General features: G+C 37.8%; 1 long non-coding RNA gene across 1 annotated transcript; it reads left to right on the top strand.

The window, feature by feature from the left end:
- Nucleotides 1-22,124: 22,124 nt before the first annotated feature.
- On the top strand, nucleotides 22,125-24,610 carry LOC107216018. The gene is made up of 2 exons (XR_001525350.2): nucleotides 22,125-22,211; nucleotides 24,280-24,610. It is a non-coding gene; the product is annotated as an uncharacterized LOC107216018 (long non-coding RNA).
- Nucleotides 24,611-27,453: the final 2,843 nt, after the last annotated feature.

Raw genomic sequence — 27,453 nt, 5'->3', positions numbered from 1 at the left:
TGGAACTAGATTTACACCTAATGTTAGATAAATATCAAGATACACATCTAGAACTTGTGAATTTGTTTCCTTTCTCTTGAATGCAGTTGGTCACCTGAGTGTCAGAATTAGCAAAGCACAGCTGTCCCTGGACTGCAGATAGAGGTTTCCAGTCACTTCCATTGGCTTAAGAGGCTGTAGCCTTTATTCTCAATGCTCTGATATGGATCTTGCTCAGTTATTCTGCTGGATGATTTCAGAACTTGCTTTCTGAGATCATATGAAGTCCACTAACAGTACTCCAGTAGCTCAGAGAACAGCTTCTTATCTAATTAGCAGTCTTGCACCTAAGATGTATGTTACCTCTTTTCCCACGAGCTTCTGGTTTGCTTGCAGCTCAGTTTGTAAGGCCAGCTCTAACTTACAGACCCCTAGGTGGTTAGAGTCAATTATACCTTGGTGCTGCCTCTTCAGCAGCTCTGACCTTGTTAGCTCCTTGGCACTGTGTGGCGTGGCTCTCCTCTGTCGTGTGGTGGGATTACCCTTTCCCCTGGTCCATGGTACAGGCTCTCCTCAAAGCAGAGTAAGCCATTATGGCTTTGAAATCTCTTTCCTGCTGCTTCAGAATGCATGATACAGGAGCCTGTCCTGTGTTCAAAAAGTCCCTTCCCTTTCCATGAGTTATGTTTAATTCACTTACTAAAGGGGTATCTGTGTGGGTATGTCTCTGTGTATGTGTGTTTGTAAATTAGATTTTGCTTTTAAAAAAACACTTCATCCACAATTCCATTTAGGAGAACCCAAATAAACTGTTCAATATGATTCTCAAGGGTACAAAAATCAATGTATGTAAATGGAGACTGCTCTGCTCATATTTGGTGCCCCATGGTATGAAGTTGCAAGTCCAGATCTGTACAATTAATGTTAAATTTATTGTGCTAGAGCTATTCTCTAATCCTAGAAATGCTTCTGCACAGCCCAAGCTAGATCAACATTGGCACGTTAATTTGCTTTCTTCTGTCTGATTCTGGGTATTTCCTGTTTTCTGTCCAGATTACTTGTCACTTGTCACATTCTTTACATTTTCTGAATCTGGTGAAATTTAGCAGCAACCTAACATTCTGTGTATGCTGTTCTGCAGTGTGAGTGTTTGGGCTACAGTCCTGGGGATGTTTCCTCTTGAAGTGGTGGCTGTGCTGTATTTTGCCCATCATGCTGCCCTAGTTTATCACCAAATCCACATGAGACAGTTGGCTGCAGTGACTTCTACTGCTAGTGTTACTAAGGGGAACATAAATTCTTAGATTTTTGTGATGCAAAGTAGAAATCATCTGGAATACATGAAACTAAAAATGAATTCTAATCAGGAAAATTTTGTTAGATTTTAAATTTGTTTCAGAAATTAATATTAGACTTTATAGATCATTAGAGACACCTGCGGTCTGAATCTGTAATTGCTTTTATCAGCAGTTAACAGTTTATAGAACTGAACATGTTATGAGCACTGACTGGAAGTAAATTTACACCTAATGTTAGATAAATATCAAGATACACATCTAGAACTTTTCCTCTGAGGTTCCTTGACAGTTTGGTAATTCAGGAAGTACAGGAAGAAGGTATTTTTCTTTTGGTATTTATTGCAGGTGAATTATTAAAAGATATAATAATGTTATGCCAAAGGAGTTTATTGGTGATTAAATGTGGTCCAATTGTAACTAATTGATGACTGTATGATAATCAAATAGTGATTAAGCAAAAACTGAATGGTAATTAACCAGTAATTTAACATTTTTTTGACAATGATTAACGATGATTTGACAGTGATTTAAACAAAAATTTAGATGGTGATTAGATGGCAATCAAATATTCTACTATTTCCTACATTACTAAAACATTATAGCTGGATATGTGTATGTTGCAATCATAAGATATCATTTTAGGCCTAATGTAAGGTGTCATTTACCTTGTTAGAGATGTTGAAGAAAACCCCAAATAGGATCCCTGCTCAAAGGGAGATCACAATTGTGCAGCCTGCTGCTGTTCAGAAGGACTCAGTGGGCTCAAGGGTACAGATACTTGCAGGTAAAATAATTGACTTGTAATCAATTTCCCCTTCAGTGTGTGCAGAGATAGTGCAGAGCAGCAGCAGTTTTCAGTTTTGTCTAGTCCCAGCTCAGGTTGGTATTGTAAGCTTCTGATAACACATGGCCTGGGATCTTGGGTGCCTGAGAGCTTGTGGTCTAACACAGTTCTCACAGTTCATGCTTTTTTCGCATCTAATGATGCCTGAATCAAAGTACTGCCCACCAAATGTCACAGTACCCGTCTGTAAAACAATTAATCCATTTTTGTTGTTGCTCTTGATGTTGTTGTGGACTATACATTTGTTTTAGGTGTATTGGGTTTTCATGGCTAGCCTCTGGTGTCGTGGGGGTACAGGAGTGACTTCTGAAAGAAGACTCCAAAAGCTTTCACAGTGTCTGACAGAGCCAATGCCAGCTGGCTCAAGGGTGGACCCACTGCTGGCCAAGTCTGAGTCAGTCAAGAATGACAGTAATGCCTCTGTGACAACATATTTAAGAAGAAATGAAGTGTTATTGCACAGATGTATTTGTGGCCAGAGAAGAGAGTGAGACCATGGTGAAGCAGCTATGGCCCTGCAGCACATGGAGAAGCAGAGATCCATATGTAGCACCTGGAGAAGACCCATACTGGAGCAAGTGGATGCCTGAGAGAACCCATGGAACACTTACACTGGGGCAGGGATCTGCAGATGTGCAGAAAGCAGCTCACACTGGAGGAGTTTCCTGACAGGACTTGTGACCTGTGAGATACCCATGCTGGAAACAGCCTGTCCTTGAAAGACTGTACCCCATAGAAGAACGACCCATGGTGGAACAGCTCCTATGTCTATGGGATGCACTCATGTTGGAGAAATTCACAGAGGACTGTCTCCCATGGAAGAGACCCCACACTGTAGCAGGGGACACTCTTGTCCCTGAGCAGCAGCAGAAACAATGAGTGATGAACCAATCATAACCTCCATTCCCATTTCCCTGTACCACTGGTAGGGAGGAGGTAGAGCTGGGAAAGGGAATGGGGGCGAAGGTGTTCTTAAGATTTATTTTACTTCTCATTATCCTGCTTGGGTTTTGTTAGTAATAAATTCATTTAATATCCCTAAGCTGAGTCTGTTTCTCCCATGGCAGTATTTGGTGAGTGATCTCTCTCTCTCTGTCCTTAACTCATGAACCTTTCATTATATTTCCTCTCCTCTGTTCACTTGTGGAAGGGACTGATAGAGCAGCTTTGGTGGGTCCCTGGCATCCAGCCAGGGCCAAACCACTACAACTGCAGAGCATAGAAACATAGAAACTATAAAGCATAGATTGCTTAAGTTTACATTTCATTTTTATATGACTTTCTGTCCATTACAGAGGAGCCAGAATTGTTAAATTGAACACCAGTTATATTTTCACATATCCATTTTATTCCTTCAGTTCCTATTTGGTATTTCAGATTTTCAGAGCTTCTAAGTTCATCTACAACCAAGAAAATTAAGAAATTAAAAATGTCTTTAAAAAATTAAAAGTGTTTTAAAAATTAAAAATTTTAAAAAATTAAAAATCCTCTGTGTGTGAAAGCCAAGGTCCTTCTCCAAAACTGATCCTAGAAGTTAATGCCTAAGTGCAATACTACAAGTGTATCAGTAAAATTCTGAGTCATGGCAATGAGTTTCACACAGAAATTCTGCCCTGCAGCCAAAATCACCATAGCTTAATTGAACTTACTCTCACTGAATGTCATCAGCAATAGCTTGCATTACTGACTTTCCACCATCATGCCTAAATTCTGTATGTTATAAAAATCTGAAGAGTCAGACAGACGGCAGAGTACACTCCAAAGAGGCAGAAGTCTGAGCCATGCTCAGTGATTTACACAGGCTGAGCTCCATGTGAACATCTGTTCTTCCTTACAGAGAGACAGAAGGAGACTTCAGGCTCCTCCTCTGTGAATCAGCTCACCAAAGTTGGGGTAGGAACATTGTACCTGCCTCTGAGCTCAAGGGACACCCTAATAAATGTACTTGAAAGGCGAAGACAGATAGCCACAAATGCCTTCATTTACTGTGTTAGAATTGATTTGGCAAAATGCCTCACAATTACAGTAGACAGGGAGATACATTTAAAAAGCAAAAGCTTTTTTTTTTTGTACTGCAACAGGGGCAGTATCAATCAGTCTTCCAGATACAATAGCTAGATTTGAGATGAATTTTCCTGTGCCACTCCAGCTTCATCGTCATATTTGTTTCTCCTGCTGTATATTTTCATTTATGTACATGCAAATTCCTTTAAAAAATGTTTACTGAAGTTTGACAGTTGGCAGCTTTGCAAAACTAAACTAAATTAACTCCCTCCATAACAGCTCTATTTTGCATATTCTCTGGTGACTGCATAACATGAAATATATTACTTGAAATTTTAATTAATTTTAAATTTAAATTCCTTACATTTTTAACAGGAGATTAAATATTTTATTGACTCTTTCATTTCATTGTTATATTTTCTAACCTTTCTGATCAAGCCAACATAATTTACATGATATGTCTTGCTATTTTTTGTGGGTTTTGGCTTTGAGACTTTACCAAAATTATACTTCAACTTAATTCCACCTTCCCCCCTCTTAAAACAAGGAGTTTAGGGTCACAGACTTTGTAAAGAATAAATAAATGCTATGATCTTCTCATATAAAAGTTCACATTTGCATGTTAAAAAAATAAAAACCAAGACAAGACAAGGAAAATTTTAATGCAGATTTAGGTTATTACAATACAGTTCATGTGTAATAGAAAGCTCCTGCAATATACAGAAATCTGGCATGTTTCCAGCAGCTCTGTGGAGCAATGCCATCAACCCACCATTTTGTGGTATGCAAGAGTGGCAGAGTGTGCTCCACAGAAAAATCCTCTCTCCACTTTCTTGTGGCTATTCCAAATTACTCATGGCTTCAGCAGATAATTCTGATCTCACTGTACTCTTGTTTCTTTTAACTTGGCATTACGGATGAGCTAAGCAGTTATTCCTTATCAGATGACTCTACTACCAGCCTAAATGGTTACTGGTTTGGCATCTCAAGGACAGCATCTTAAAAGGATGGCACTATTAACAGTGTGACTGTAATACATACAAGATCAGAAATAGATCTGTGTATTATTTTAGGGAATATATCCACATTCCATAGGACACTAAAGGTTAAAGTGAGGTTTACAGTCGACATCAAAGTTTCTGTTATCACTTTGCTCCTCTGTCCTTCCCAGTGGGGAATCATTTAAGTAAGCATTTTGTTTTAACAATTTTAGTACAGCTGACAAATCTCCTGTTTCTCCCTTTGGGCTTTAGAAAGGGCCAAATTATGTTTTCTCCTGCTTTGAAATTTCTTCAAAACTGGCATTCATCCCTATATGTTACACTGTTTCTTTCTCTGGATATGTGTTGTGGGGGAAGTGTATCACCTGAGCAGGTGGGGGGTGGTGGGCCTTATGAGTCATATTTGTTGTAGGAAAAGGACCTTTCTAGAAGGCCTGGCTGCTAAATCAAGGAGGCTGTTAAAATATGCCACAGTATCTTATTGTCATGTGTAACAGTTTTGCTTTGTGTGTAAACACAGTTTGTTATATAGAAAGTTAATGTCTGAGCTTTTTTCACCAACCTTGTAGTCAGTGTGTGGGATGAGCTCCTGTATCCCATCCCACATTTGAAACCAAGTATAATGGGAATCTTCAGGGAACCTAGTCCTTTTGCTCCAGGGAAATGACTATTTTGTGATGTTTTCTGGATCCTTCCCGTGAAATGTGACTCCTGCACAATTTTTCTTTTGATGGGGAAATAGCTCTTTGGTTTTGCTTTTATATTACCAGCTGGAAATTCCACAGCTTTAGTGTCATCTGACACTGAGGGGACAGATGGGTTCCTTTAGGGATCCTTAGCAGAAGGATGATGACATTAATCCACAGTTACAATTGAAGCTTTAATTTCTTAACATGATCTCATGATTAGAATGGCACAGGATGTCTATTAACAGAATCGATATAATACAAACTAGAAGTAGCATAATATAGAAATTATAACACAGCTTGTGATTTCTAATCACCTAGACTCTCTTCAGACTGTGTCAGATCTTAATATGTGGTTTACAGTCTATACAACAATAATAATCTAGGCTTGAAACTTTTGGTTTCTTAGTTTGGAGGAGGCAGAGGACAGCAGAGGTGTCTTTGGCCATTGTGAGGTCACAAAGCTCACTCTGCAGCAGCTGCTGTAAACCAGGTTCCCCATTTAGGACATTTTTGATTTTATGGAGTGTGCTCTGGCTGCTGCAGCCACAGAGAACACTTCCCTGCTCTCTGGCAGGGCCATTAACACCGCCAGGCTGTGTGCCTGGGAACTTCAAGACAGGTGAGGAAGGGAGGAATCAGCCTGGCCTCTAGAAACCTTGAGGCCAGTAGGGAAGGGAAGAGGAAATCTGATTGGTTTGTCTACCTGGTTTCTATCTTTCAGGATTTGATAATGAAGGAAAGGGAAGAAATATATGACTTGCTCAGTCACAGAGAACAGCTACTTGCCCCACAAGACAGCATTGCTAATGCTAACCCCATTACCAGGAGTTGGAAGCAGGGTGTACTGGTCACATTTAGTCATCAGGAAACCCCTGGGAATGGAGTAATTTACTTTCCAGAGGTCTGACATGCAATTTGTTTAGTGTTTGTTTGCCTGTTGTTATAAAAGCTGTCCCTTAAGCATAGCTCCTTTCATTTTATGAGATTGTAAGGCAAAATGTGACCCCATGTAGTTACAGAATCCCAGCATTATCTGAGTTGGACAGGACCCACAAGAATCATAGAGTCCAATTTCTGTTCCTTCAAAGAACCATCCCCAGGAGTCACGTCATGTGCCTGAGAGCACAGTGCAAATTCTTCTTGAGCTCTCTCAGGCTTGGTGCTGTGACCACTGCCCTGGGGAGCTGTTCCAGTGCCCAAACACCCTCTGGGTGAAGAATCTTTTCCTGATATCCAACCCAAACCTCCCCTGACACAGCTCCAGGCCATTGCCTCGGGTCCTGTCACTGGTCACACAGAGCAGGGATCAGTGCCTGCTCCTCCTCCCCTTCCCCTCCCAAGGAAGCTGTAACTGCAGTAAGGTCTCCCCTCAGTCTCCTTCAGGCTGAGCAGACCAAGTGACCTCAGCTGTTCCTCCTACAGCTTCCCCTTAGGGCCCTCCTCCATCCTTGTTCCCCTCCTTTGGACTCTTTCTAGATGTTAAAATATCTTTTTTTACATTGTGGCACCCAGAACTGCCCCCAGCACTCGAGGTGAGGCTGCCCCAGAGCAGGGCAGAGCAGAGCAGGGCAGAGCAGAGCAGAGCAGAGCAGAGCAGAGCAGGACAATCCCCTCCCTTGCCCAGCTGGTGATGCTGTCCCTGATGCCCCCAGGACACACTTGGCCCTCCTGGCTGCCAGGGCACTGCTGGCTCATGTTCAACTTGAACCCCAGAACCCCAGGGCCCTTTCCATGGCACTGCTCTCCAGCCTCTCATTCCCCAGTCTGTCTGTACAGCCAGGGCTGCCCCATCCCAGGTGCAGAATTTGGCACCAGCCCTTGTGGAGCTTCATACAGCTGGTGATTTCATCTATCAGGGTCTCTCTGCAGGGCCTCCCTGACTTTGAGAGAGTCCACAGCCAAATATCCCAAAGAAGGATTTTATCACAAGCTGTGGATACAAAGGAGAACCAACAGTCTCAGTAGAGGACACGTCTGACAGGAACTCCTAGAGATGGAGTGGTATAAGAGAACATGCATTTGCTAAATTCTTACTCTTTCACAGAGATTATGATTTCAGATTGGCACAGAGCATGGGGATAGGTGGGCCTCAATGAAAGAATGACTTTTAAAGCCACTGTCACATTTCTTCCTTCCAATTTTGCTTTCTTATTCTGGATTGCTTTAAAGCAAGCCCCTTCAATGACCACTGCACTAGATTTCACTGTGCAGAAGTAAGGGGGTGAGTATTTTGGTTAAGTGGAATATAAGAACCTGCCAGTCACATTCCCAGCACAGTCTTTATTCCTGACTGCCTCTTTTTAGTTTACTGATTTGGATCTCCAAATCCTGCCATCTGTTTGTATCTTAGCCAAAATTAATGGTTTTAAAGACTTCTGATGCAGCAAAATTTCACACAGGCATAGATTTTAAAGTACTTGATTCATTTACTGCTTGACCTCGATTAATTCTTTACTGTCTTTAACTATTTAATTTAGGAAGTTTACTTGATTTTTATGGTAGTAGACCAAAGATTGGAATTTGCTCACTGTGGTCATTCTGTTTATATATGTGTAGCTTTATTGTGCCCATTATCAATGACCTAAGCTTTTACCAAATACAACAACATTCCCTTTGACATCAGGCATAGTGTGGACCCTATATGAACATTAAAAATAATGAGGGATTATGTGCATTCATAGAGAATGGAAGATAGAATACTAAATGGAATAGTGGATTTATTCTGTTTACCATTCTTCATACAGTTCAGAACTGGTGACAATTTTTAAACATCTTGTTCTAAAGTCACTTCCCAGATGACCACCTATTTCAAATGCTGTCAGTGGGGAGTGATTCCTAGAATCTAGTGGCTCTGTCACCACTATATAACAGGATTTGTGAACTCAACTTCTGCTTCAACTCCATCAGTATCACATCACAGATCTCCACAGATGCTGGAAACATTGTCCTTGAGTTCAAAATCTATCTTGAAGTGGTAACATATGCCTAAAGGATCACAGCATTGTAGTGTTCAGTGATTTATCTGAATACATTCTTTGGATCTACAGCTCCACTTCCAAGTGCACAGGCACCCATCACACAAATCCTTTACAGACCTAAAAATGACATTAATCCACACCCTTCTGAGGAGCCTAAGCTCTATTCTTCACACTCTACAGAAATGTCAGAAAAGAGTTCCTTAATTCTGAAGACAAGCAATAAATCATGACTGAGAAGGAGCTGTGGTACTCCAGCAGTTGACTAATCCAGATGTGGCACTGCTGCTTGACCCTTAACACACCAGGTGCCATCAGAAGCTTTCAGACTTCAGGAATACATACCTTACATATTACACAGAGTAGACATCACATTTTCCCTGTCCCAATATGTAACCATAATCCTTAATTTAACAGAATACATTTTTGTTTGTGTTCCAGGTTAAAGCAAGTTCTGCGTAATTCAGCAGTGATGATTCACAAACTATCGTTCCTGGGCTACAGTTCTTGACACTAAGGCCCCATGGCTACAGCAGGGAGACCATAAGTACATATAACCCTATCAGTTTTTATGGGTAAATCATAAGTCAGAATGACTACAATAGTCTGAATTGAAGCAGTTTGAGAGACCCACAACTGCCCAGGGAAACAGACCCACAACTCTCAGGGAAATGAATATCTGAAAATTAATTACCTAATACATCCCCCATGTTACAAAATATTTCACCTTTCAAAGTTGCTGGAAGACTTTGATAGATCTTCTTAAGCGCTATAAACATGTAAACATAAAAAACAAAACCAAAAAAATAGCTATCCCAGTGTTGGTTGGAAACCAGGAAAATCATCATCTGCATTTTATTCCTCTGTTTAGGAAGAAGTTGTATTTTGATGACAAAGCCAATGTGAAAAAGGCAGATAACTTTCCAAATGAAAAAAAAAAAAAAAACCTTCATGTCTGCATACTGTAAATATCATAACAGAACTTTTTTTTTAATCCTTGAGTGCGTTCAGGTGGAAGACATACTATAAAATTGCTACAACTGGATATAATATAAAAACGAAAATGACCTTATCAATATCTTTGCTGAACTTGAGAAGTCCAGGGCAGCTTCGTTGTTGCTGTTTGTTTGGGATTTGTGAGTTTTTTCAGTTGGTTGTCTTTTTCCACTTTTTTTTTAGTAACATTTCTACAGGTAGTGACTGCGTGGCAAAGGAAATAATTTTCCTTAGCTAAAATTCCCATATTCCCTCAATCCAGGAAAACCCTCATTTTCATTTCCTGTAAATATACAGTTTTTAGATTTTGTATATTTCAAAGTCCTATATTTCAAATTGCCAGTGTTTCAATAAACCAGTGAAAAATAGAGCCATCTGCAATCTGTATGCTGAGCACTGAAAAAAAATTACACTTTAATGCAACCGTGAAACTGTGGCATTCCAAAAATGGCATATTGCAATGTGTCCTAGAGCATTAGATATCCGTTAATCTTTTAGCAGCTTTTTTAGCAGGACATCTCTTTGAGCATGAATGCTTATTTCCAAAGAGACCGTGCCCTTGCCTTAGGGGAAAGGTTATGAAGACTACTGAAGAAATTTGTCAGGACACTAGATTTATTGTACTTCTCTTTTTCAAAATGTACCATGTAATTGCTAATCTCTGGAAAACTTTGATTTAACATGTCATCTAAAAGATATTACTGTACTATTGCTAGCACACTAGCCAGGATGTAAAATACAGGGGTGTGAGTAGAAGGAATACGTCCCAGGGTTTCAGACATGACTGGCTGCAATCTCCTGACGCAGCAGTGGAACACTGGAACCTTTCAGTCACATTCTATCCTGCATGTTTCACTATATAATCTCCTCTAGCATGGTTTTCAAGTATTAAAAAAGCTGAAATTTTCCAAATACAGTTTCAGAGGAGCCAACATTTTGTGATGATAAAACATCCATTGCATTAATTTCAAATGCCTGCATTTTAAATTTCCTTTAAATATTTTGTCTGAAAGTAAGAAACTGTAACAATTTTAAGCCTACTGTTAACAGGCTTTGTTTTTTTACATGTAATTTTTTTACATTTTAAAAATTTTTTGGTATAGGTGCACGACTGATGGCTCACCAGTAGGCAGATATGACTTGTCCGCCCAAACCTTAGGTTTGTAGGAGGTTTGGTCCCTGTAACTCTAGAGAAGAGTGTCTAGTAAAGAGATTTTAAAGAAATCAAAATGGCAAGACTACCTAATAATTGTGAATTAGGAATACCAGAGTGGGGTGTTCACCTTCTCATAATCAAGTTGTACATCTGTTGCCAGATAAAAAGTGCTATCTGTTCCCTCTGTAATGTAAGTTAATTTCTTCCCACTCTTCCAAGGGATAATGATGAAAAGAAAAGTATCAGGTCCTTTTCAGTTCTGATTACAATGTGCTCATCTACAATTAATCTTTACAGGTGTCTGCATAATCAAAATATACTTCTGTTTTTTCCCTAAGAATTAGGCTTAGAATTCCATGCTTTCAAGATGTGAAATGCCATATAATATGAAACAAAATCCATTGGCTGAAGGAATTTTAGTGTGTTATAATATTAAATTTCATTTTATAATGTCAAAGGTTCCATTGGCAAAAATTTGCAACAGTTAACAAGTATGACCTTTAAATTAGTCACATGAAATTCAAAGCATAAACTTTAATATTCACTCATGTACAGCATTTTTTTGCCTAAAAATCCAGTAGAAGGAATTAATCCACCAGTCCTTATTAATATCACACTGATGAGTGATAGTGAATTGATGGTTCAAATCTTTGGCACCAACTTAAATAAGAAAGCAGTATTAGGCCAAACGAAAGAGAAGATACTTAAAATAGACAAGATTTCAGCTCCTAAATCAATCGTTGAACATTTTCAGTGGTACGTATTTCAGTAAACTGCTGCTTTTCATCTTACTTTTTAAGGATTTTCTTATTTTGGGAAATCTGGTGGGCTAAATCACAATGAAAATAATCTTTTTAGATCGGTTCATGTTTGTACCACATATAAGTATGTGGTACATACTGATAGCCAAGGTCCTTTTTGTTTGTTTATTTGTTTGTTCATCTGTTTTGTTTCAGCTGCAGTATAGTACTTATAGTCCTTGCTAGCTACCTTGGATCAAGGATGTTTGAAAGCAGATTTGTCAAAAAGGACAAAAATAGCACATAAGATAATTTGCTTTAAAAATATATCAGTCTTGGGAAACCAAGACTCACCTCTGCTGTCACCTACACAAATACCAGAATTGTGAAACATACGGTTACGTCAAAGACAGCTGCAGTGGCTTTGGCATAGAATCCATAAGTGAGGCATGTTTACTACAAGATGTGTGAACTTTCCCAGTAGTGCTTCTTATCAAAACTTAAATTTAAATATGATCCCTCACAATTCCTCAAACATACCTATGTACCTAAGATTTAAATCTCTAGATTTAAATTTGGTATCACCAAGTTTAATGCAGATTATTTTATAAAAATGAAAAATGAGTTTATGAAGATAGAAACCATCAAAGTGGTGGCCTTTGATTTTTAAAGGGGTAATCTTACTGTCGTGGTTTAAAACCAATAACTAAGAAAATTACTTATTTCTTGCTTTGAAATATGGATTAGAACAAGAGCAAAACAGGCATAAAACTTAAAAGGAATAAAGAAAGTTTATTGACAAACTACAATAATAAGAACACCAGAATAAACTTCCAGAAAAATGTTTTCATCCCCTATCTACCCACTATTCCTTTGTTCACACGACAAGAGAGACAAAAACTTTGGAACTTTGGTGGTTAAAACAGTCCCAATTCTTGCTACAGTCTTTTCACCTGTCTTTGTAGAGAAACAGAAGTTTCTTCCTTTTAGTTTATGGAGTTTCTCACAAGAAAACTATTTTTGTTATAGTTTTCCATTGCCCTGATATCAGCTGCCCAGAGCTGCTGTTATCAGAGCCCACCCCTCCCATTTTTCACATCACTCTGAGATGTGTATGGGTCATGAGTCGAGGGATAGCATTTTTAAGGAAGAGTATTCAAAGGCAAAAAAAGTCTTCTTCATCTGTTTCTGTGACCTTCACTAGACAACAGTTTTTTCATTGCCTCTCAAGGCTTCAAATCTCCCAGCACTTCACTACACCATAATTACTCAAGTTTACACTTTGAACACTTTATTCCTCCCTACATACCTTTTCAGGACTTCATTGTCCATCTCCATAGTTTTAACAGAAAGATATTTCAGCTAAATTAAAGCATCTTCTTAATTCTCTACCTTTTCTGAAGCTTCTTTTCTTTCCTGTCACTGGTAGTTTATAAAGTCTCTTTTCAAGTTGATCACTCTCTTTTTTCCTCTCTGGATAAAAGATTAATTCGCAAGTCTCATCTGGGTAATGAAAGAGTTAAAATCTTGCCCAGGCTGTTGTAGGTAGTTCTGTGGCCTCGGCCGATGCAGGAACTGGAGCCGTCTGCGATGGAGAGTTCCTCATGGCTGCTCTGGAGAGTGTAGTCACCACCCCAGCCTGCTGCAGATCCATAGTCTCTCTCCTTCTTCACTCAGCAGTTCCTAGTGAATTTAGTTATAGCAAAAACCCTGCAGCCGAGCCAGAGATCGGCTCGGCCCGGCCCGGCCCGAGCCCGGGGAAAACCCCCCGCAGGGCCCACATCTCCCGGCCGGGAGACGCGGCAGGCCCAGCCCTGTCCCCGCCCGGCCGCATGGCCTGGGCTGGGAACGGGAGGCCGGAGCTCTGCGCTCTTCACAGCCAGGAAACAAAGAGCACAAGAGAGCTCTGGTTTTACACTTTAAGGTAGGGTTCACAAGTTGATCCCACTTTTCAATGGCCTAAACTGCTGTCAATTCCCAGCAATGACCAATAATTGGTCAGGAGAAAAGACTCCAGACAGTTCCCAGAAACTTCAACTTTTCTTAAAGGTAAAGTAACTCCATGACACTTACATTTTGAGTTTCAGAGAATATTTCAAAGTTCCTTTTAATTAATAAGGAATTTGGTATATATTCCAAGTCATGCATATCAGAGTTCTGCAGAAGTTGGTCATGCATATCAGAGTTCTGCAGAAGTTGTTGTTGAAATACTGTTTATAGTTTTAGTGTTTGCATTTGAAAAAAGATGCTAAAAAAAAATAAGGACATAGGACATAGAAATTAGCCTTTGTGTCATTGAATGTGTGGAAACCTTTAAGGAGGCCTAAAAGAGCTCAGCATCTTAAGGACACCAAAAAGAAAATCCTTGTTGAGTTTCTTACAGTATCTAAGTGCTGTCATATGGAGAAAATACAGTCATAAAGCTAGACTTTTAAGAAAGGAATTACAAGGTTTAACATGAAGAACCTGAGGCCAGACAAATTTAAATAGGAAATATAGCATACTTTGTGTAGTGAATTGCAACCAGTCACACCTTTTTTTAGGTGGATGTGGTTAATTCACATATTTTAGGATGACTTCAGATAAATATTTAGAAGATGTGCTTTGAATAAAACCAAGTTTCTGAGACTCAGCACAGTGGTAAAAGAGTAAAATACATGATTTAGTGATATGTTTGAAGAGAGACTGGATGACCATATTGGTTGTTGGTCCTGAACTTGTGAACTACATGTACACGACCAAACTCCAAGTTCTTACAGAAGTAAAAAACACTGAAGGTATATATCAGTCTTTTTTTATCAGTCTTTTTTTTTTTTTAATATTTTTCTTTATGGGACATAAGATGAGCAATTTGATCTTCCTTGATATTAATAGTCATTTGGAGTGTTGAATTAATGAAATAATAGAATAGGTTCTACCACTAATGAACTTCAATAGCTGATTTTTTTTCTGTGTTCTGCTGCATTTTTCCCCTCTTTTTTTTCCTTACTACATAATTCAAGGGAAATGCAGTGCTATTCTCTGAGACTGTTTTAATGTCAGACTTTTCCACATCATAAACAAAGGAGATGCCATTTAATGTCTTATGGAGGATTTAATTCATACTGATATCACTTTGCATTTACATTGGTATGCATCTCTTTCAACTGTGAAATGTTCATATTCTTTAAGAATCACTGAAATGAGGTCTTGAGAAAGATTTTAAAGTTAATTGCTGAACTTTGGTCCTTTGTTTCAGCAATTCTGTGGAAAGTGTGGGACTGGAAGGATAGATTGGAGTGCTGCTGAGGAAAACATTGTGACTGTATGATACTGAAGAGGGTTGTGTGCTAACCTCCAAAGAAAAGTAGATTGAAGGGTATGCAAACATGGGAGAAACAACTGTGCCTAACATGAAACTCCATGAGTTACTGTGATTTCCGTGGCCCACGTGTAATGAGAAAAACCTCTGCAAAAATTCATGTACATGCAGCAGTTTTTCCAAATTTACTGAGACAAAGGGCTGACAGTCCCAGCCCAACACTCTCTATTGTTGTGTGTAATGGCTATTGACTTCAAACAAGCCAAGTATTTGCTGGTTTTATTTTTCAAATGGAAAATTAGTCTATGCATTGCAATTGACCATAGGTCTTTAAGTGTTCTGTTTGGTGGCTAATTCCATAGAATTACAGTAAGAACATGAAAATTAAACCAGCCTATCGCTCCCCACAGTCATCTCATGATTCAAGCACTGGACTGCTTAGTTGAATCAGCACCATTCTCTGCTTTATGTTCAGCTGCTGTCTCCATGGTTGAGTAATAAAAATTATAATTTCTGAGAAGAAAATGTACCAGGTAAAGTACAGCTTGCAACAGATTACCCGACAGGAGATCAAGATAGAAACAATAGTTTCTTACTGAAAATGATCTTGAACTAAAGGTTAATCAGAAGAATGTGTGGAAAACCTTGACAACTCTCTTCTACTAAATAACATTCCACAATAAATCCTATGTGTTTATTTCAGATTTCTGGAAAATAAAGATGAGTCAATTTCTTACAATTGATTCTTTAACAAAGAAAAAGAATTTTCCTAGAAACAACTCTTTATGTCTCAGAGATTTCTACATGACTTGTCTAGGTTCAAAAATCTAGTTTTAATAAAATATCTAGTTACTGCAGCATTTTGCATTTTTTCAGGTTCAGGTTTTGTCTTTTTTTTTTACATATCAGAAATTACTTAAATAGTCTGAGACACAGCTTCAGTGTGACAATGATATATCCACAATAATGAGTAGAAATTAGTGAGTTGGGATGTTTAGAGGGCGGTATTGTTAGAACCATGACACCTATTTTACTTTCTCTCTTATTATTTAAATGTCACTATGTGCTAGCATTGTACAGCTGGAAATAATAACCATCTTCAATTACCTCATCTTTCATGCTTGCCAAAAAATACATGCAATAGCATGTTTAATTCATCACATTTTGTTTGTACATTAATAAAAGGAAATTGCACAGACAGGAACTGCAAAGTACTGTATAGGAGAAGTAATGAGACAGCAAAAGGTCTGGTTTGGAAGTTCAGTGTTCATTTGCAAGCTATGGACCTAAAATAAAGTATGGTTTGACGCAAAGTGTGGCTGTGCATTCAATATTTGCAAAATAAATTAAAGGTATAGCTCAGTTTCCTTAAACTTTTATTTTAAATGAGTAACATTTTCTTCTGAAAGTAGTGCTAGAACCTTCAGCTGGACTACAAAGTTGTTAGCTGATTCAGTAATAAGCTTTTTGAGAATTTTCTGGAAGCTGTATAAAAGAACTGGATTAAATGTTACAGGTGAGGCCAGAACATATCACCTAGGGTTGAATTCAAAGTATTGCGTTCATAAGGCTTTATTCTTATTTCATTCTGTTGGAACAATGAAGAATAATGGAAGCACCTTCTAAGAGAAAAGTATAAACCAAGTCCTTTTGAGTTCAGAGGCTGAAATTCTAATTGGTTGATAACTTTTGTCACTTTTTATTTTTGTCATATATATATATATATGTATGTATGTATGTATGTGTATATATATATATATATTCTCCTATTCTCACACTGTTGAGGCTTTGCAAAACCTCTCAGTTGAGGGAGAAGAAAAAAGACTGTTAGGAACAGAATTAAAATTGTTCTTAATTATTTTAAAATTTCACCAGAACCTAGGTATAGGAAGGAGAAAGAAAGAACTGGGAATAAAATTTAGTTTTATTTGCACAGAAACAAACTGCTTCGGCTAATTCCCATCAGCAAATACAGTTTTCAACAACCCATTAACAGAGAAAATTTAGTAGAAGCCTTGAGTAGGACGTAAATCTCAAACTTATGCTGAGCTCCTCTGGAAATCAATCCTTCAACTATAAAAATGCAGACTATTTTCTTTCTCATGACACAAGAGGCCTATTTTGCTGTGGGGAGCCTGAGAATGCCCGCCTGTGCACAGAGAAAAATAGGAGGCTGTACTTCAGTGTCACAAGTACAGGCAGGGGCTCAGGTGCAATCTGTCCTTTTGGGTTGTCTTAAGTAACCTGTGTGTCTTTTCCTTTTGCAGAAATACTCAGCAAACAAAAGGAGAGTGGAAAAAGGCACATCTGGGAAAGGGGACACTTTTGAAAAGGCACAGTCTTTATGGTTTAAGGAGAAATTTAGTTAGCCTCTCTCAAGCAGTACTCATCTCTCCTTCCTTGAGTGCTGTGATGTACTCTTTGCTCCTTCTGCAGATCAAAGACTAATCCAGTACATAAATCCAAAACCCAATTAAGTCTAGTATAGAATTAAATTTAAGAGTTTGAAATGTAGACTGATTTAATCAAGTGTGGATTATTCATGCTGGATTTGGATATCTTATTCTGAATAATATAAGTTTATTTAATTTTAATTATAATAGGTCAAGGAATATGAAATTTCATATTGAGGGAAAGTCAGAGTTTCTTGTGTGCATCATTTGCTGTGGATTAACTGGAAATACATCCTGTCAAATTGCCTTGAATCTGTTCTTTACTTTCCCTCTGGTGTAAATAACATGTCATTTTATCATAGGCCATTAATTCTTCTTGGAAATTCTTCCTCACATTATCTGTGTTCATTCTACTGCAATTGCTGTGGATGTTGAATCCTGGAACAGCTGTAGTACACTACACTACACTAATACTACACCAGCAGTTCACTCTCTTTTCCTGGCTACCAAGGTCAGGTTATCTCCTAATTTCATAGTCATCTGTGGTCAAAATGCACTTGTATCACCTAATGGATTTAAATGCAAACACAGGGACATTTGTATGTCTTTGGACCACATTTCACAAAACTGTAGCATGGCACTGAGATACACCTTGTACATGAATGTTAGTAGTTCCATCAAAAGAGTGCATACAAAGCCTTTCAGTGATCATTTAGCATATACATGCACTAGCATCTCCAAAGCAGACATCACAGAGAGGATCCTAGTGTCTACTGATGCAAAAAGAATCATAAGAACAGCAAGTACATCTGCGGAACATCTGCAGAGTATGGAAATCCAATTTCCATCCCTTTTACTCTGCTATACAAAGGTACAACAAAAATCCATCACTTGTGCTTTTATATTCATTTGTTGCCCTTGTTCTCGCTAAAGTTTGGGGTTTGTTGAGGGTTTTTTCTATTATTTTTTTTCTCTGTTTCATCTGTCTATAAAGTGTTTCACCAAAGCAGCTGATAATGAATTATTGCACAGTTAGTCATAGCCTTCTAAGGCATGGTGAAAATTTTTAGGGAAATTAACTCCTCAGAATGAGTTCTGATTCACATTTCACTCAGTGGGAACCCAAAGAAAAAAGTGCCCAGAAACTGGTAGGATGCTTGTGATGTGGTAGGATGCTAGGCATGAGATCTTTTAGTATTCTCTGAGTGATGTCATTGAACCCATGAAGATAATAATCTCTTTGGATTTGATCTGAACACCCTTGTTTTATGAGGTGAAGGTCAAGAATAGATGCACAAATCCAACAATGTTGGTTTATAATTCAATGTTACTTGTTGCAAAAAGCCAGATTACCTTCCAGGTATCAGGGCATTATCATCTTTTTGACAGAAGTTTTCTAAGCCAGTAACTTCCAATGGTGGAAAAGGGACCCTGGAGAAGAATAACTACATGAGTGTGGTTTCCCTATAACTTTCACCAAATATCTGCTGTTTGGCAGTGATGGAAGCAGGACACTGATCTATCACTTTGTTTTTATGTGGCAGCTGCCACAGCAGTTCCTGTTGTCATTGCTACAGTCTGAATGCAATGTCCTTTTTCACACTGAAGGGAATGAGCACTGCACCCCACTGAGGTGGGTCTAATAACAGGATTACCCCACTTGATCTGCAAGAGGTAAGGAAGCTTCTTACCTCTGAAATACAATGTATTTGGGTCCAGAAATCATGTTGTTGACCTATCACTTGTCTTGTGTTGACACAAGAAATGAAATAAAGTATTTAATCTCACTTATACAGTAAGATGTCAACTCAGTGAATGAAGATTAATGAAGATAGATTAGACCTACAACCACTTTCAGGTGTTACCCTGTCATAGACCCTTAGTTTCTTGTGTAACAATTTATTTATTTTTTTATAGAATATAGTGTGGAACAAACAGAGAAAGAAATAATTACTGTTGATAAAATTTGCACAAAGCAATGCTTCATCAGTTGGAGTCTGGTTTTCACCACATTTTCAGTAGTATTTAACATAAGTTTTCAGTTAGGTTCTGCAGTACATAGCTCTGCATTTAGTATTCTTGATCGGTAAAAAGTGCAGAGAATTTTTAAAAGCAGAAAAACAAAGAGACATACTTGATGCCAACCACAGCCTTAAAGACCTCAGAGGCTGAGGACTGTGGTTGCTTTACAGAATCATAGAATCATAAGATGGGTTGAGTTGGAAGTGACTTTAAAGGTCATCTCATCCCAAATCCCCTGCCAGATGCAGGGGCACCTCCCAATAGACAGCGCTGCTCAGTTCCCCATCCAACCTGGCCTTGAACACTTCCAGGGTTGGGATACTCACAATTTTTCTGGGCAACTTCTTCCACTCCCTCACCACCTTTGCAGTAAAGAATTTATCTCTAAAATCTAACCTAAATGTTTCTTCCTTCATTTTGAAGCCTTTATTCCTTGCCCTACCACTACAGTTCCTGACAAAGAGTCCCTCTCTAGCTTCCCTGAAAGTTCCTTCAGATACTGTGTGGTCCCCACACAGCTTTTTTATCTCCAGAACAGCCCAAGCTTGCTTAGCCCATCTTTTTAGGGGATATATTCCAGTCCTTCTATCAACTTTGTGGCCCTTCTCTGGACTCGCTCCAGCAGTTCCATGTTTGGGACCCCAGAGCTGGACACAGTGCTCATGGTGGAGTTTCAAAAAGGCAGAGCAGAGGAGCAGAATCCCCTCCCTTGACCTTGTCCACTCTCCTTTGGATGCAGCCCAGGATATCCTTGGCTTTCTGGGCTGTGATCACTCACTGTGGGCTCATGGTGAGTTTTTCATCAGCCACCACCCCCAGGTCCTTCCCCACAGGGCTGCTCTCAATCACTTCTCTGCCCAGCCTGGGGGTGTGGCTGGGATTGCTGCAATGCAGGTGTAGGACCTTGCACTCAGCCTTGCTGAACTCCCTGAGGTTTGCATGGTCCCACCTCTCAAGCCAGTCCAGGTAAAGAAAGATTTTGGAGTGGAAAGTCTCCATTGAAGATGAAATCCTGATGACCTCAAACATTTCCTCTGGTGGAGCTTTGCTTAAGTAAATTCTAAATAACTTTTACCTTTCTATTTAGCATTGACAATAGCACTTCTTGCATCAGCTCTTCATTAGTTGTGGTCTCTGCACTCTGAATACTTCTTTCAGTGTCTTTTCTCAGAATATTCTTTTAGCTGCCTGTATACAATATTTGGGACACAGTTAATCACCTGTGGGAGTTTTCTCTTTTCCTGATTAATACTAACAACCACATCTATGCTATTTCAATGAAACTTCATTGAGACACTCTCTAAAAGCATTACTTTAGAAATGTCATAACCATTTTTCAGAAACAGAAATATAATACATAATAGCTAGCTGAGACTTCTGGAAACAAAGTCTCATAAATTAATGCTAACAAGCAAAATATTTTGAAAATACTCAAACCTAAGATTTCTTATCAAAGTTTGTATAAGTCTTTGTATCAGTCCTGAATACCCAAGTTTAAACCCCGGGGGTTTTTACATATATAGAGAGGCAAACAATTTAAATAAAAATTTTCAGTGTTTGAACATTGCCTTTTGACATGACTTGGTCTGGTCATTTGCATTTTTTAACCATAAAAAGCCTCATCAACAAGTCAAATTTATAAATAGACGTTTTTAAATTGGTGAGTCAATTATATCCCCATGATATAATTCAATGGAGAATTCAGAATTATTTTTGCTTAGTCAGGGAACATCTATTCTGAAACACTTTAGCAACATTTAATTTTAGTGCACTAAATTAATTATATACACTAAAATATGAATGTCTGAGGATCTCAGGTTGTTCTTGGGTTTTGTTTTAGCTGAGCTTCTAAAATCTAGTTTCACAGGGCAGAGGGGAGTGGGCAGGTGCAGAATGAACTTCAAAGAATATGAGGGCCAAATCCAGGGCTGTGACAGAAACTCACCTCTGACGGTGACTGAGGGTTTCAATTTCTCATCTCTTTTAAATATATCAGTCATAAAGACACCTACATGAGAAATCAAGGTGGTAAAGCTAAAGCCAGCATATTTGCTTAGAAGCATCCAAAAGTAAATTCAGATAAAAAAGGAAATTCAAAATTCTTAAATACTATTAATATGGCTTAAATCTGTTGAATACTCAGCAATAAAGACTGTCTTTTGAAGAGCTACTCTATTTCTTTTACATTTTGGGGGGTTAGCAGTTGCAGATGACTTGTTTTATGGGGAAATACATTTCTATCTTTGAACCTAGATATCTTGCCAAAACATTTGGATTCACCTTATCCATTATTTCAACAAACAGAGAGCTAGGTATTTTATATGTTGCTGTTGAAGGGTCATGTTTATATTAAACTGGAGATGTGTACTATTCTATAAGAGGCTTGAAAGAAATTATGCAGCCATAGGGAATGCCTTTCTAACTTCATAAGCAACAGGGGACCACTCAGCACGCCATTTGTTACAAACACTGTAACCTTCATAAAATACCTTTAAACATTTACTTGCAAACATATGTCAATGCAATATTATTTTAATTGAGTGTACCTTGACCTCCGTTGCTGCTTCACAGTTTAATTTAAAAAAAGTGAGGTAAAGCAACAACAGGAATAGACTTGTGAAGCACAGGAGTTCAAAGGTTTCTACTGCTACTGCTAAAATTTCAGGAAATTGAAAATTTAGTAGAAATCATGTGAGCATTATAATGCTTTTTTTCTCTAGATATGTTTCTGAAGATCTGAGGAGTCAGTAGAAGAAATATGAACACTTGGAATCCAGCTTTTTCTGAAACAGGTCTTGACCTCAGTGACTAGAGTAAGTGAGTTAAAAAATAAAAGTATTATACAACAAGATAATATTTCCTTGATAATCTACTGAGGACTTTTAAAATCCTTAATTAATTCATAGGATCTGATGATTTCAAAAGAGAAGTGTTAGAGAAACAGAGTGACTCTCTTCCCTGCACCTGTCTTTTGCACCTAATACAGAGTACTATTTCAGCTTTTTAATGGTGCATATGTACAGACATGCTCAATGCATCAGAGACAATCCTGATCTTCTAGGCTGTGGGAATGCCCAGGCAGCACCTCTCTTACCTAATGATATGTAGCTTTCTTTTTGCTGCCCATGAAATTATGTGTTTCTCAATTAAATGTTTAGTCTGAGAAGTTATATTCTTTCAGTCTCCATAAAAATATACTCTCTGAATAAGTTTTTTATTCTAAAACCAAAGCTTTTTGATAAGCATATGAAACATTCATCAACACCATCAACAACATTTATATGTCTATACTATATGCTATACTTTTGAGTACAATGTCTATTAATCATATTAAAATAAATTACTCTCTAGTTTGTTTTTTAACATAGAGACTGTGTATTTATTTGGTCTTCAGAGCTATTCAGACTCTCAAAGCTTCACTGATAAGTAACAACAAACAATTTTTTAAAAGACTGTCAATAATGTAAAACAAATGGAGAAGTAATAACTAAGGAACAATTTGACACTTCATTACACTTCTGTTAGTTCCATTTTTACAAGAACAAGAGAATTGATACTAATATCTTTTGAAAAGCATTTCAATAAATCTAAGTGTGCATCCTTAAGCAACAATTTTATTTTTTTTTAACAAGACGATTTCTGGCAGTTAGTTCATAAATAATCTGAAGATAATTTTATTCTCCTTTGTAATCCTGAAATAAAGATCATTCTTGTAAAAATTCAGAGCTTGGTAGTTTGCTTTCCTGGGGAAATGTGAAGTGGATTTTACTTCTGTTGTGTAACTGAGATGCAATTTCTAACTCTTGGCAAGAGATGGCTAAAAAGCACTTTATGATTTTCCCAAACTTTTCCTCTTTTATATTTTTGTTCTCATATACCTGTATCTAACTGATGTCTCGTATTTGTACAGAGTTATTAATTCTCTGGTGCATGAGCCATCTTTTTGTTATAAACTTGTATAACTGACTCTAAGTGCACCACTTGGGTACCTGTGCATTACTGAGGTAGAAAATTCAGGTCCAGTCAGCCTTAAAATGGAAGGCTTATTTAACCAGCTTGGTTGCAGCATGAGAAGTTATGTAACCACTGACACACAAACAAATTGTGTGACTGATATTCATTTTGGTACATCTCTGATTTCCCAACCAGAATGACCTGTTACCTATTTACATCTGCAGACAACCTACAACAAGATTCCTGAGTGTCTTGATCTCAAAAAAAAAATAATAAAAAAAAAAGAAATAAGAAAATCTCAGTTCTAGCTCTGTCTTCCAAGTGTCACAATGTGAGTCTCTAAGTCCTTTTATGACTAAGCCCTTATAAAGTATAAATTTATAATGTGCAGTTAAAATAGCATCTTTATAACTGCTTAAAGTTTGGCAATAGGCAAGTTTAACCTCTTCAGCAAAGGAGCAATATTAATGAAAGCTGTTTCATTGATAGAAGGATTACACTGAGTTATTTCCAGCTAAGGATAGCAGAGACAACTTCCTTTATGGGTTTCCAACAAAGAGTGAGCCTTTGTACTTGTGATCAAAATTGCCTAGCAGCCACCAAAGAGCTGAGGTAGCAGTTCACCACACTACCCATTCTGCCATTTGGCATCCCTCTCTTCAAACATTGCTTTGTAGCACTGTGACAGTGTTTATCATGATTTAGTATTATTTATGGTAGTTTTCTGCCATATTTAAAATTTTAACTCAGAATTTGAGTAGAAAATGGCTGCACTGAGTCTGCCAACAGTTAAATCTAACAATGTATAGCTATAGCTAAAGTTATATCTAACAATATATAGCTCCTGATGGTTTCTATATCATACTGCATCAGCCAAAGTAATAACACTGAGAATTTTACTTCTTATTCTGTGCTATGTTTCAGCAGAACTGATGAACAACTCACTGCTTTCCTTGAGAACCTTGGGGTCTCAGAGGGTCTCGGTCTGGGCTGCAACCTTCTCCATCACTTGGGTCTGTACAAAATACAAGGTTGTCTATCACGTTCCCTCTAAGTTGCACTGGAAGTGGAAATCATTCCTACTCATTGTTACAATAGTTCAGTGGATAAAGCATTGACCGGGGAGACCTGTATTCAGCTATTTCCTCTGGCTCAGGAAATTCAAGCTTATATCTTCAATCTCCAGAAAAAATCACCACTATAACTGCAGGTTATAATGATAAAGAATAAAGGAATTTTCTGCCTCTTCCATTGAAAATGTTCTCTAATTTAATACAAAGAAAAAAAACAAATACATGAGCAAAACATTTATCTGAGCTGTATGTGAACACAATTCCCCTGTAATAGCTAAGGAAAACTTGGCTTTAGTCTATACTCCAGCAGCCACTTACGTATTTTCCATCAAAGAACCACTGAATGAAATACAAAAGTTGTCCTTAAAATTGATTTTGGCTTCCTTTTTCTAAGGAGAATGAAATAACCTCTACACCAGGAGAAATGAAGCATCCCCTTTTAAAGCATTCTGGCTTGCTTTCAACTCTCTTACCCAGATTTTATTGCTATTGCTCCATGCTTTGTTATTTTGCCATTAATCTTTAAGCTGTAATTAACACTGCAATTATCTTTCTTTTCCATTTGCACGAAAAAAATTGAGAGAAGCCTCAGAACAAGAGGCAGAAAACATACTGTGAGGTGAGATAACCATACAGTTGGATAAAGATCCCAAAACAAGTCTATGTTCAGTATTTTTCCGAGAAACAGGTGGTAGTACAGTTGCTGCTGTGTTTGTCATCATAATATTTGAATGCACAAACCTTCATTTTGTTTCATCCATTATAATACCATACATATCTTCCAGTATAGTATATGTTTACAATTAGACAAACAGATTCACACTCTCTGACCCAATTCATTGTTCTACTCACTGGTTCCCAAGCCTAAATAAACAGATTGATGTTCTCTCCCAAGTTAATATTAATAAAGGCTCTGTCCAGGCAAGGAAAGAGGTCTTCCCCATGGTCACTGACATTTGCTTATGCCAAGTATCGCTGTGGGCTGGGTTTTGATTTCTGTGACCACTTTCTCTTGCTGATGCTGAGTTTCTCAGACCTCACCAGATGAATCCAGCTGCTCTGAGCTCCAAACTCTCCAATGCTGTTTTGAGCTTCTCAGTGTCTGGTCTCTGTCACTAAAAAATTCAATATAGGTATGTATATATACACACATTTGGATACACATATATTATACTTTATATTTGTGTATGTGTCTTATTTTTTTGTTTCTGGTGAAACCAGCAAAAAGGTGCTGCTTTCAGAAGAAGGGCCTCCTTCTTGCTCTTTTCCCTCATTTATCCACTTCAAGATGCCACTCATCCTTCTGAAATTTTACATTAGCTCTTAGGAACAGGCTTATAACTGGGAAAATGGACTAACTATATGAACATTTTTTAATTTATCCAATTTTTATGCCATAATGTAGTTTTAAGAGATCTGGAGTAACAAGATATGAGCATCTTATAGCTATGCCTTTATTAATTTTTAAAAGTCTATTGGATTGTTGTGTTATATTATGTTTAGATCTATCCATAGCTGTACTATTGACTTTGACAGTAATGTGATCTGGACATTTCCATGACTAGCCTCAAAGTGCAGACTATCATTATAGTCTGGATGTGCTTGCATAGGCACTTTTTTTGATTAAGTGGTATGATTATTTTTTGTCCTTTCTTTCTAGGAAGCTTGTATTTAGCCTTAAACTTACATAACAAAGCCCCCTCCATTCAAGCAATGAACAGGGTTTTTTTACCTCTTTTATAATAATTCATTATTTTTTAAAATCATAATTAGTTCAGTAATGAGGAAAAACAATTAAATGCTACATTTAAATTTGATGTGTTCCGTATAACTTCCAAAACTTCTGATTTTAATAGGGCTTCTTGGATTAAACCCTGAAAAGAGTGTTCTATTAAAGCATAAAAATATGAAGTCATTAAAATCTAAGTTTTTTGTGGTACAAATTCAGACATACTTTATGACAGAGTTAGTACAACTAAAAACACCCCACAGTAACCTGGGGGAAATGACACCTTCTAAGAAAGTGGATAACTCTCCGTTGTAACTGGATTCAAACTGGATATTTAAATTTAAACCTTGGTCTCCTATGCCCGAGCGCAAAGCCTGTGTCATTCCAGTGCTGTCTTTTCAGTCTTGGTTTCTCCAAGCTGCTGTGGTGAAGACTGCTCACCTCCTGAGGCATCCAGAAGCCTTTGCTCTCCTCTACCTGATGTGCTTCATTTGAAGCTAGAGGTTCAGTGGCTTCATTGACTGCCTGAGTCATAACACAAACTAGGTCGTCTGTACCCAAGCTGAATGTCCTAATCATTGGAGCAATGAATCAGCTCCTCTAATTTTCTGGCCCAATGTCTCTGTTCAATAATTTAAAGAAGCCATGACCTCTTCTGCCACAGGTAAACACAGTGGTGATCAGTGCATCTAGCTGTAATGAGTGAAACTTGGATTGAAGACCTTTTGCTCCATTCAGGTCTATTCTTATTTAACTGCTCTTGGATCCTGTGGGATAATCTCTCTACAGTTTTGTTCCCACAGGTATTTCTGTCTTCCTTACCTTCCAGTCTCAAGTTTATGAGTATATAAATTATAACTAATTTTAATGAATATTTTCTGAGGTGGGAAAACAATTTCCCCTACTTCTAATCACCAGAATTTGAGAATTAGCCTCTTGGCTTCCTGTTACGGGTGTTCATTAAAGTATTTGTATTGCATTTGCTGTTAGGCATGATATTTTTTTAATAGATAAAATGGAAGAACTGCTTAGGTGTTCAAGAAATATTTTTCCATTACGTATTGTTTGAGTTCCTACTCCATATGATTACTAAATTATATGAATATGATAAAAATAATTAATTTTTAATCTTTAAAAATCACTCTCCTTGTCTGGAAGTATTTGACTTTGCAAAAAATTGCTATGTTAATATTGCTGTTCTCAAGGATCTAAAACTCAGGCTCTCAAACCATGAGATGCTCAAAAACATTATCTTTTTGTTAGTTTAGTTCATTCTTTAAACTTTCTAAATTAGTAACA

The sequence above is a fragment of the Parus major genome, chromosome Z (assembly GCF_001522545.3).
Source record: "Parus major isolate Abel chromosome Z, Parus_major1.1, whole genome shotgun sequence".
Lineage (NCBI taxonomy): Eukaryota > Metazoa > Chordata > Aves > Passeriformes > Paridae > Parus > Parus major.
The sequence above is the reverse complement of the archived record's forward strand: the minus strand, read 5'-3'. Positions and strand labels throughout refer to the sequence as shown.